This window comes from Sciurus carolinensis, unplaced genomic scaffold (genome assembly GCF_902686445.1).
Source record: "Sciurus carolinensis unplaced genomic scaffold, mSciCar1.2, whole genome shotgun sequence".
NCBI classification, from domain to species: domain Eukaryota; kingdom Metazoa; phylum Chordata; class Mammalia; order Rodentia; family Sciuridae; genus Sciurus; species Sciurus carolinensis.
Window position 1 is genome coordinate 533,868 of NW_025920176.1, and position 13,150 is coordinate 547,017.

At 38.0% G+C, this 13,150-nt stretch overlaps 1 non-coding gene across 1 annotated transcript; it reads left to right on the forward strand.

The window, feature by feature from the left end:
- The first annotated feature begins 11,302 nt into the window (after positions 1 to 11,302).
- On the forward strand, positions 11,303 to 11,377 carry Trnag-ucc (transfer RNA glycine (anticodon UCC)). The gene has a single exon. It is a non-coding gene; the product is annotated as a tRNA-Gly (tRNA).
- The last annotated feature ends 1,773 nt before the right edge of the window (positions 11,378 to 13,150 follow it).

Below are 13,150 nucleotides of genomic sequence, written 5' to 3' on the forward strand. Positions count from 1 at the left end.
TGCCAGATGGCAAAATCCCTGTGAGACTAACCTGACACAAGCACCTTCATTGCTCTCTGGCCCACAGGCTGTTTAAACCAGACCACCATCTTGCCACCTGACCTGCCCAATCTATCACAGATTGATATCTGCCAAGCTTTAAAAGAATATTGACTCAACAATAACAGCAACTCACCACAAAATAAAGCAACTAAACCTCACTAAAACTAAGTCCTGGCAACTAAAAATGTCACCTATTGGAATTGCTCTTAGAGAACCAAAATGGGAGAACAGACTGAAAATGGATGGAGAGCTCTTACCATTCCAACTCTTACCAATCTCACAAGAATGGAAGTTTAGAAATCTTAGAACCCTGCTGGCAACTTGGTGAACACTAAAAAGGAAGGACTCAACAGGTTATGACCATAAACCCACAATCAGTTGAAACCTCAAGAAGAAACAAAATCAGTTGGGAACAGACAGCAAACACATATGCTCACTATTTGTCAAACATAGTCAAAATGATTCCATAATTTCTTAACTTTTCATTCAGATTGTTCTTTTTTCTTGGTTATGTTTTGTGTTGTTTTGGGAGTTTTGTTTTACTTGAATTTGTACTAATATGGTCAAGAACAACTATACACATAAAGATTTTTTTTCTCTTTCATAATTTCTAGCTTTTTTGTTGAAGGTAACTATGTTTTATGACCAATGTTTTGAACATCAGGGTTTTGATTAGCATAGCTTGATTTTGTTTTGAATTCTTTTTTATATCAATGTATTCTCTATTTCCCTTGTCTCCCCCTCTTTTCTATTGTGAACAACCAAATTCTATCCTCGCTCTTGCTTTGTATTCTTTGTTCTATTTTTCTCCCTCTTCCTCATTAACAACACATCCTATGTTACCACTGCATTTGCCATACTTACCCTTTAAAATTGCAAACATTTTCTACCTTTCTATCCCTTCTATCCTCATACTGAATTCTATCCTTAACATCTCTTAATGCTACTTGATGTATATTATGTCCACCCCTACCACCAATTACAGAGCAGTAATTAATATGGCAGAAATTATAGACAACACCTATTGTTGGATTTTGTGCCAGATATAATTTATGATTACTGATGGAATTTGAAGATCCTTCTATATCTGCATATTATGCTAAGTTACACTGTAGATAACAAAATACAAGGAAGTACCTAATGTACTGCTGTATATCATTGGGATAGGTTTTTGCTATAATTGGCCTCTGTCCCAAAACTGTGATGTGCTTATAACATAGAGGGACACTATAAATTCATAAGATAGAAACTGCTGATTCAGATCCATCCAGATAGTTGGTGGACACTCAAACAATATGAGAAATGAATGGAACAAAACCAAACAACATAGTATACCTCAACAACAGAGTCCATTGACAAAACAATGGAGGAAATGTTAGAGATGATATATAGAAAGTTTATTGTTCAACTGATCTATGAGGTAAAAGGTGACAAATTAAATCAAAGAAGAGAGAAAATACAATAAGAGATAGGTAACTTCAATAAGGAGATATAGATCTTTCAGAAGAATTAATTGGAAATTCTCAACATGAAGATATTAATAAATCAAATTAAAAATCCAATGGAAAGCATCACCAATAGATGAGACCACAAGAAGATAGATTTTCAGGACTTGAAGACAAACCATATAATCTTAAAGAAAAATATGACTACAGACAAATGATGTTAAGGGACTATGAACAGAAATTTTAAGATGAAAGTTCTGAAACATAAACTAAATGGTGCACAATCTTAACAATGAAATAACATGAGGAAATTTCCCAAATCTTAAAAGCAAAATGGAAACTCAAATACAGAAATAATACAGGACTCCAGATATACAATATTGCAAGATGCTCATTTAAAGACACATCATTTTGAAAGTGCCCAACATACAGATAAAAGAATCTTAAAGCAGCGAGATTAAGACTAGTCACTTTTTAAGAAAAACCAATGCAAATCTCAGCTGATATTTTAACCCAGACCCTAAAAGGTAGGAGCTTTTAGAATAACATATATGAAACACTGAAGAAAATGGATGCCAACCAAAAATAGAATATAAAACAAAATTAAGACTTTGACTTGAAGATTAAATAAAAACTTTTCATGATAAACAAAGGTTAAAATAATTTACAACTTAAAGTTGACACTATTAAAGATACTCAATAAAATATTTTAAGAATATATGGAGAAAAAACAAAAACAAGCAAAGCAGAAAAAAAACAGAAGAAGAATAATCAAAGGAGAATCAGTTCAAATTAGAAACTAGAAATAAACCAAAATGTCAGGAAATTTAAAAGCATATTTCAATAAACCACTGAACATAAATTGTCTCAGCTCATCTAAAAAAGGCATAGGCTTGCAGAACAAGACCCAATTATATGTTGTCTTCAGTAGACTTAGACATATAGAAATACATGCACAGAATGAAGGCAAAAGTTTAGGAAAATATATTAATCATGTTGTTTTCATATACAAGCAGCAGTTTCTATTCTCATATCAGTTAATTTGGACTTCAAAGCAGAGTTAATCAGAAGAGACAAAGCAGATCATTTTATTTTCCTTAAGGGAATTATGTCTAGCAGTAATACAGTATTAGTAATACTGTAGTAATAGCAGTCATTGATATTTATGCCCTAATAACAACAGCTACTTATATCAAGCAAATTCTCCTCAACATCAAGTGTCAAATAGGTCAAAACACAATACTACTAGATAACCTTAACATACCCCTCTCAAAATTAGATAGAAAATCTAAATAAAAACTAAAGATGCCACAGAACAAAAAAAAGAAAAATACACTTAACAGACATATATACAATATTTTATCCATCAATGACTGAATACACCTTCCTCAACAGCACTTGGAACATTTTGCAAAATATACCCTATTGTAAGCCAAAAACATCTCATTGCAAATAAAGAAATAAAAACAGAAAAACCTCTGCATACTATCTCATCATAATGGAATTCAATTAGACATCAATGAGAAAACAGAAGTAGAAAACAGATAAGCACCTGGAGATTAAATCATATTAAATCATTTAATTGAATGATGAATTGATACCATGTGAATCAGAGATGAAATGAAAAAAATACTTAGATGTAAATGATAATAGTGGTACAACATATCAAAACTTCTGGGCCACTATGAAGGAGACTGCAAGAGGAAAGTTTATATCATTGAGCCCATTCATTAAATAAACAGGAATACACCAAATAAATGAACTAGCATTACACCTCAAGGCCCTGGATGAAGAAGAACAAATCAGTAACAATATCAATAGATTCCAGGAAATTAAATCAGACTCCAACTTAATGAATTTGACATTACAAAAACAATTCAAAAATCAATGACAAAAGTTCATTCTTTGAAACATTAAAAATTTGATAAAGTTTTAACCCAACTGCAAATAGGAAACAGAGGAAAATGCAAATTTTAAAAATCCATGATGAAAATAACATAAGTCCCACTGAAATACAAGGGAGAATCATAAAGTACTTTGTGTTTTTGTACTCCAATATATTAGAATATTCCTAGATACCTAAGACTTAACCCAACTGATTCAGAAGGATATAGAAAATTTGAAGAGACCAAATTCAAATAAGGAAATTGAAGAAGCCATGAAAAACATACCAAAAAGAGAAGTCTAGTACTAGATGGATTCTCATCCAAGTTCTACCAGGTGTTTAACGAATAACTGACATCAATTGTCCTCAAATTTTTCCACTAAATAGGAAATAAGGCATGCTTTCAAACTAATTCTATGAAACTTGTAGCTTGATAACAAAAATCAGACAAAGTCACATCGAAGAATGAAAACTTCACATTGATTTCCTTGATAAATATAAATGCAATTTTTTAAAATAAAATAGTGGCAAATTGCAAAGAAAAACATTAAAATGAGAGTTCACCATGGTCATCCCAGGATTGTAATTTGGATCAACATATGGAAATCAATAAATCTAACCATAATGTTAATATACATAAATACAAGTAATATATGATCATCTCAGTAGATGAAGAAAATACAACATCCACTCATGTTTAGAACATTGGAAAAACTAGGGATAGATAAAATTTCTCTCAAGGATTTAAAAGCTATATATAACAAACCCAAGGCTGAAATCATTCTAAATAGAGAATTTTAAATCATTTTCACTAAAAGCAGGAAGAAGACATGGATGCCCTCATTTACCAATTTTATTCAGCATACTCTTTGAAACTCTGGCAAAAAAGTTAAGCAAAAGATACAATTTAAAGTGATATAAGTAGAAAAGAAGAGTTCAAATAATTTATTTTGTAGACATTATGATTATATATGTAGATGTCCCAAAAACTCAACTGGTAACATCCTAGAACTCATGAATATATTCAGGCAAGTAGTGGGATACAATATTAATAGCCATAACTCACTTGAAATTCTGTACATCAATAATGAATAAGCTAAAAGAGAAATTGGGAAAACTATCCCATTAACATTAGCCTAAAAAACCTACTTCAGAATCAACTTAATTAAAGATTTGAAGTATCTCTATGACGAAAACCAGCAGAGAGCTATAGTGTAAATACATATATATGCATAAAAATGGACACAAAATCAAATGGAAAATAAAAGACACAGATAAACTCCACATAAATATGCTAAACTCATATTAGACAAAATTGTTAAAAGTAAGCACTGGAGAAAAGATAGCATTTGCAATAAACAGTGCTGGAAAAACTGGAAATCCATATGTAGTAGAATGAAAGGTAATGCTTATTTTTCACCCTCCACAAAAGTCAACACTAAATAGATCAAAGACCTAGAAATCTTACCAGAAACAGCACCTTCTAGAAGAGCAGTTAGGCCCATAACTTCCTAACATTGGTACAGGAAATGATTTCCTGAACAAGACACTAAAATTAAAAAATAATAATAATAAATTACATGGGATCATACTACATACTTTCATAGCAAAAGAAAAATGAAGACAGAACCTACAGAATGAGAGAACTTTCCTACATGCATATGTTGTCAATTTCTAGGATTCCAATAACTTAACACACACATGCAAAAAAAAATTCAATAAAGGGGCAAAGGAATTCAACAGACCATTATCAAATAGTAAATAGAAATGATCAACAAATATTTGGAAAAATTTCAACAGCTCTAAATATTAGAGAAATACAAATTAAAACTGCCCTTAGATTCCATTTCAGTGCAGTCAGTATGACATGGATCAACAAGAAAATTAATGCATGTTCATGAGGATGTGGGGAAAACAGAATGCTCACACATTGTTGGTGGTACTGCACATTGTTTCTTCCCCTCTGGAAAGCTATATGTATATTCTTCAAGGAATGGATCTACCACTTAACCCAGTGAAATCTCTCCTCAATATTTACACAGACACTAAAATCAGCATACTAGAGTGACAGAGTTAAATTAATATGTATAGCAGTACAATTTAAAATATCTAGGTTATGAAAGGAACCTAAGTGCTCTTCAACAAATGAATGGATAAAGAAATTGGGGTATATATACACAATGCATTTTTATTCAACCACACTAAAAGAATGACTCCATGACATTGGCCAGTAAATGGATTGATTTGAAGAATATTATACTAAGTAAAATAAACCAATACCCATATCCAAAGGTTGGATCTTTTTTTTTTGCTGATATGTGAAATCTAAACCACAAAAAGTGAGTGAGGGTAAGAAAAGTTTATAATATTAAACAATGGTGAAAAAAACAGAAAGAGAGTGTTGCGCCCTGTTGAGCAACAAGGTCCGATGTATCTCCTCAGGGCCCGCCTGAGGAGAATACGGGACAGAGGAGGATGATGAGTGTCGGTGGCAATGGAAACCCACCAGAGCCAGGAGGTCTGTCAGCACACGAAGCACAGAAGGAACTCATTTATTGAGGGAGTTACACAGCTTTTATGTAGGGTGGGGGCAAGGTGGGAACCAATCAGCTTAAAGGTCAGCAAGGCACGGGGAATTCACGTGGGAGAGAGTCCCATAGGACTAAATGGCAAGCACGAGCTAATCACGTTCACGGAACTGCTGCTAACCAATCCCAGACAGTATAGGGTGGAGATGAGCAGGCCAATCAGGGAGTTGCTGGGTAAGAACACATTTTTCAGTTTCCGGGAGAGAGTGGCAGTAGAAAGAAGTCCGGGTAAACTGTTGGTGGATCAGGCAGTGCCACGTATGAGGAAGAGGTTGTCACGAGGGTGCAGCCACCATTAGGGTGCATCCCCTACAATTCCCCCTTTTTGTTTTATTAGCTCCCCCCTGGAGCCAGTTGGAAGGTGGAGCTTCTGTCTTAGGTTGTCTCCTCTTTAGAGATCTTACCCATCTCTGAATACTCCACAGCGCCTCAAAAGCTCAGGGGGGAGGGAAGCCACATCAAGAGCCTGTCTTAGGTTGTCCCAGTGCACCTGGGATCTTACCCGTCATTGGCTCAAGGGTTCTCCTGGGGGTTAACCTTGCATTATCATTATATGCCTTCTCACAACCAGTGGCTAGCTGTTGATATTGTATTTGGACATTTATTAATTGTACTGACTTCAAACGTTTCTGTACGAACTGTATGACCTTATTGATTATGTAGGGGCCAAAGGTAGGTGCTATAAGGAGAAGGAAAAGGGGACCAAGCAAGGGAAGTAAGTAAGGGAGCCAGCCAGGCAAGCTCATCCAGAAGAAGCTAGATTGAAGCTCGGTACACCATTTTTTCAGATTTTCTTGCAGTTGCTTGATCTTGTCATGGACAATTCTGGACCGATTGGCATAACAGCAGCATTCCTCCTGAAGAAACAAGTAAAGCCCTCCTTCCCTAGCAGTTAGTAAATTAAACCCTCTCCCAAGTTGTAGGACTACTGCTGCAAGGGAATCTAATTGTGCCTGGAGGTCTAAGATTGCACTAGCTACTTATTGCATATTATTTATTAATTGTTGTGAAGGTTTATTATATTAGGTAAGAGAGGTGCCTAGTCCAGCAATTTTGGCTCCCGCTTTAGTAGCTACCTTGTTAACATGTTGTTCATAAAGAGGAATCATGCTCATTTGGGTATTGCGCATATCCATCCTCTGAGGCTGGTACTCTCATGTATTGCTGCCTCAACATCATTAGTTGGACTGTGCTTACACGGTCCTTGATAAAAGCTATTAGCCTATTTAGAATGCAGGGGCCAAAGGTTAAGAGCAAGAATAAAATGATAAGTGGCCCCAGTAAGGTAGAAATCAAGGTGGTTAACCAAGGGGAGGAATTAAACCATGATTCAAACCAGTCTTGCTGTGCTTCTCGCTCCTTCTTCCGTTTGGCTAGTCCTTCTCTAACTTTAGTTATAGATTCTTTAACTATGCCTGAATGGTCAACATAAAAGCAACATTCTTCACCTAGGGCTACACATAATCCTCCTTGCTGTAGGAAAATTAAATCTAATCCCCTCCTGTTTTGCATTACTACTTCAGCTAGGGAAGTGAGGGATTCTTGAAGGTGGGAAATGGAGTTTTCTAGCTTCTCAATATCTAGATCAATAGCTGCTCTTAAATCAGAGTAATGTTGGTTCTGAGTTATTAAGGAAGCTGTTTCTGTTCCAGCTTCTACAAGTCCCATACCCAGAATCATGCTTCCGGTTATGGCCATAAGACATTCCCTCTTAGTCCTAGGGGGGCTTCCTCTTAGTTGTAGATAGAAGTCTTCATCTGAATGATATAATAGCCTGGGAACTAACCTAACAAGCACACAAAAGCCATGGGAGTTATTGATCACTTTTGTATGGGCACATTGTGTGAGTCCTGTAGAACAGGCCCACCAAGTGTCCTGCTGGGGGATTAGATACTGACTTGAGTTGCTTAGTGTCACAGTTTGCTTGCATAAAGATTGATGAGATGCAGGGATATAGCCTATACAGAGCCCTTGTCCAGTGACTTGTAAGGTTAGGGAACCTTTTGATTGCCAGCGACATTTGTTAGAGTTGTGGAAAGAGGTATAGTTTCCTAGAGTTGCTATGCCTTCATAATATGGTGGGGCTGTATCATAACACAACCAACAGGATTTAGTTATATTGGGATTAGAGCTGTTTAGGACTAAGTAGGATTACTCTAGAAGTGCTACTAGGGGGTCCTCGAGGGTCCCTGTTGGGAGAGTGGTAGGCTTCAGTAGCAAGGACTTGGTGCTAGGAGATGTGGTTGAGAAATGTGTTAGGCTTGGTTTTGGGGTATTAGCTTGCTGAACAGATTGTCTGCTCGGGTTAAGTACCTGGTTGGGGCCCAATGCTGTTTTGCTCAGGGGTTTCTGGAATAACTTAATTGTGAAGATCAGTCCAGGATTATACCCACTGTGGTAAAGCCTTAGTCCCCAGGTTTTTCCAGCCTCCCAGTTTGCCTTTTTTCCCATGGGGGTGAACTTTATGACTAATGGGTTGCAGCATCCCCCTGGGGTAGCTAATGGGAAGGCAGAATATCCTAATTGGTCTTTGTTATAACATGGCCCACAGTTCACCCTTTTACCGTTCTGTTGGCAGTAACCTCGTCCCACTTCTTGTATGTTTCCACCCCTTTCCACTGAGATTAGGTCTCCAGTGATGGGAGGGGTCCACGGGATTCCACCCAGTAGATTCACAACCCCATGCTTTACAGTAGGCACTTTCAGGACCTCCGCACTTGGCAATTTGCTTTCTGTCTCTTGAGTGAGCGGGGCAGATATAGAACCCTAGGCTTCTGGTATTACTGCGACCCCCAGGAGTTAAACACCCATACCCTGGGAAGGGTTCCTGATCTCAAGGGTCCCATGTATTCCCCACAAGGTCACACAAGTCCACAAGGAGGTCAGGGAACCAAGTTCCTAGAGGGGCTAAATTTGAGGAGGTGACATTGGCTAATTCGCCGGTTTCTGCATTGATGACCATCCAGGTTTGGTTCCATGGGAGGTGGGGGTTTCCTTGAACTAGTATAGTACTTACAGTTAGGAAACAAAGGATTACTAAAGATCCCATGGTAAGCAGAGGGATTTAGGGTTTAGTATTTTTTTGATATTTATGGTATAGCTCCAGGTGCTCCAAGAAAGCTTGGATGATGATGGCACTAATGAACACCAACAGGGAGAATGATGAGCAATCCGGTGATGATGAGGCAAAGAGTCCACCAAGGTCTTTTCATACCTGTTAAAGACAAGAGAATACCATACCTCAAGAGACGAAGCTCCTTGGTCAGTATTATCATTTTGTGAGGAGAGGGCATCATTTGGAGGGGGGTGATATTTAATATTTTTTGCAGGGACCCAAATGGGCTTGTCCTCATCAATAGGAAATACACATCTGAATCTCCTTCCAACAGTTATGAGAGGGTCAGGACCTCTCCAGGGCCCTGTGAGAGGGTCTTTCCATTGGACTTTGATGTTGTGATATTTTACTGCGGTTGCCCAATGCTTCTGGAAAGGGGAGAGATAATCATTTTTGGAAAAATTTAAAATATTTAGAGTGCATAGTGCCATGCTTAATTGATCATGGGGGGATGATACTCCACCTTTTTGTTTTAATAGCTGGGTCTTTAGGGTTCTGTTTTGTCATTTGACAATTGCTTGACCAGTGGGATTGTAGGGTATGCTCATATTATGCTGGATGCCCCAGCGTTCTACAAATGTGGAGAATGATTTACTGGTGAAACAAGGGCCATTGTCAGTTTTGAGTTGTTTGTTTTGCCGAGGACTGCAAAACATTGTAGCAAATGATTGATAGCATGTCTTGTCTTTCCTCTGGCATGGGCTGTGACCCAGCAGGCATGTGAGAAAGTATCAATGGTTACAAAGACATATTTGAGCTTTCCAAAAGGAGCATAATGGGTGACATCTGTTTGCCACAGATGGTTAGGTGTTAACCCACGGGGATTGACTCTAGCTTCTTGCAAAGGAGGTACTTGTAGAAAAGGCGAACAAGATTTACAGGTCCGGGTGATTCGTTTTAGCTCCTTAATAGGGACCTGGGGATACCTGTGGTGTAAGCCCCGCCAATTAACATGAGTGCCTCATGAAAGGAGGTAGCCTCCTCTTGAAAAGAATAGCTTTGCAGAGAAGATGCTAAGGAGTCAGCAATTGTATTGCCCCGAAGATAAAATACCTGGGAGGCGTTGGTGCCCCCGGAGGTGCTGCAGGAATATAGGTTTAGTCCTCAACTTTAATAGGTTTCTTGCCTGGATCATTAAAGTGGTGATGGGATTATCATCAAGCTTAATGTATGACCAGGGAAGGTTAGGGAGCAGATTGGCAGCATAGAGGCTATCAGTGAACAGGTTGAAAGGCTCTTGTATCTCACTTAAGGCCAGAACGATTGCATAGAGCTCTTTGAATTTTGCTGAACCTTGGATGTCATGGACTAATGTCCTGGGGGTTTCATCACCCTGCATAGAAGGTGGAAAAATAACTATTGCTGCTCCTCTTTTTCCCCCATTTGAGAACACCGTGAGAAAGGAAGGATCAGCCTCAGGTAAAAACAATCTTGGTGGGAAAAGTAACAAATTTTACATACACCCTATTGATAACAGCTCCTATAATAGAATATTAAATGATAGAAATAAATCCCCAATAGAATTTACTGTTTATAATTACCATTACAGACAAGTTTAGTTTTGAGAATAGCAGCTTGATAAATTCCCTGCTTTAAAACTTGCATACCTGGAAAATATAAACACATTTAATATACAAAGAGTGACCATTTCACAATTACCTTGACACTTTTATATTACCCAATTTAGTTTTTAAACCTCAATTTTCAAGACTAATTGTCCTAAAGAATGAAACTTAACAGATATAATGTTAAGAGTAAATTAATGTCTGTAAGAAATCCTTGTCAATTTAACATATAAATTAAACTTCAGTTTATATCAGTATAGTAGTATTTGACTTTAAGAAAAACCTTAAACAGCTTTAACTGATTGTCTTACATACTTGTAACCAACTTAATTACATGCAAACTTGTTGACATTTGCCCTTTACTTACAGATTTTCTTAGCACTTACTTAGACCCTCATGTATTTCATTATATAACACTTTCTTATCCAAAAAGATTTTCTTCTTCACTAAATATAGTTCCATTTTAGAGTCTTTTATTTTCTCTTTCCTATGTGTTGACCCCTTTTTGTTCACATTCTGAAACAACTCTTATGAAATTTCTGAATTTAGATAAATTACACCATTTTAACAAGATAAAATACTTTGTTGTTTATAGTACTCTAACTGAAACACAGTTGAAACCTTTAGAACCCTTTGTATATAGAATTGTACCTGTTAGGGGCTGGGGATATAGCTCAGTTGGTAGAGTGCTTGCCTTCCAAGCACAAGGCCCTGGGTTCAAATCCCCAGTACCACAAAAAAAAAAGAAGAATAGAATTGTACCTGTTAGGACATAACTCTTAGTAACCTTGTTTTTAGTCAAGATATTAGACAAGTGTCCTGAACAGCATTTGTCATCTTTTTCTTGTTGAAGAAAAGTCTGACAAATAATTGATATTAGACATTTCATTAACATCAACATTTCATTAGTTTGACCACCTAGAGACTTGCAAGTTATTTCTAAAGACATTTCACTTTTATTAGTTTACCCAATTTAAATTGAACCTTTTCAAATCACGTGAATTAAAAATATTTGGATCCATTTTTAAATTTTAATTTTAGCAGCACTCAGTTTTGATACAGACAAAACATGACATCAGACAGCACGACATACAAATAACACAAAATCAAAGGCCTTGTAACTTTATAGGTGAATCTCCATTGCAATGTAACAGATGTTCAAAATAACTGTAGAGTTGGATAAAAATAGAACTGATCAAAAAGAAGTCTTGAGCTCAAAAATACAGCATTAAAGAAAAACAAAACAAAACAAGAATCCTGGAAAATGAGTTAGTTCTGTGTAGTAGCCCAGGAGTTTAAGTTTAAGTCTCAGGTCGCTCCTCCACTGAGACTGTTGCAGTTTTTCATTCCAATGCAGGCTTCAGCAAGGCCAGGCAGGGGCAGGGAGTGACCCTGTGCTCAAGATAAGTTTTGTATCCAGATAGGTTGGAGGAGGGGCTGAATAAGCCTTGAAAGGGTTAGAAGAGGGAGTGGACTCGGGGGAGGACTGCTTCAAGGACACGGGTGTTCCCTCCCTAGGTGGCCATGGAGCTGCATCAAATGGATCAAGAGGGGGGCCTGTTTCTATCTCTTGTGATAGTTTCTCTTGACCCTTATGTGGGATGACCTCAGAACTGTCCTTTGGATATCCAGCACCTTTGGGGAGGCCCCTATCTTTATCTGGTTTATGGATAGGACTCGGTGGGAAACAGTTTTTAAGGACTGCGATAGTGGGGAAAGTCCCAAGAGGGGGGATATCTCCCTTATTAACTTGTGCCTTATGAAGAAGTTGTTCAATTCTGTCCCATGTTTCCCAGTCAAACAAGTTTGCTTCAGGCAGCCAAGGGGCTGCCTTAATGAGAGCCTTCCAGGTCTGAAATGCCTGGTTATCTGATAGTTCTAATCCTCTACTTCTGAGGAGGATCCTAAAGGAGTCAAGGGAGGGGTCAGACTTGGAACTGGACTGTCCCATATTTTATGGGAATACACTCACCCGCAGTCCGATTGACCTGTCCGAAGCTTTGTAATCCTCACACAGGGCACCATTGGTTGCTCCCTGTTGAGCAACAAGGTCTGATGTACCTCCTAAGGCCTGCCTGAGGAGAATACGGGGCCGAGTAGGATGATGATTTTCGGCGGCAATGGAAACCCACCAGAACCAGGAGGTCTGTCAGCGCACGAAGCACAGAAGGAACTCGTTTATTAAGGGAGTTACACAGCTTTTATGTAGGGTGGGGGCAAGGTGGGAACCAATCAGCTTAAAGGTCAGCAAGGCACGGGGAATTCATGAGGGAGAGAGTCCCATAGGACTAAATGGCAAGCACGAGCTGATCACGTTCACGGAACTGCTGCTAACCAATCCCAGACAGTATAGGGTGGAGATGAGCAGGCCAATCAGAGAGCTGCTGGGTAAAAACACATTTTTCAGTTTCCAGGGGAGAGTGGCAGTAGAAAGAAGTCCAGGTAAACTTTGGTGGATCAGACAGTGTCACGTATGAGGAAGAGGTTGTCACGAGGGTGCAACCACAATT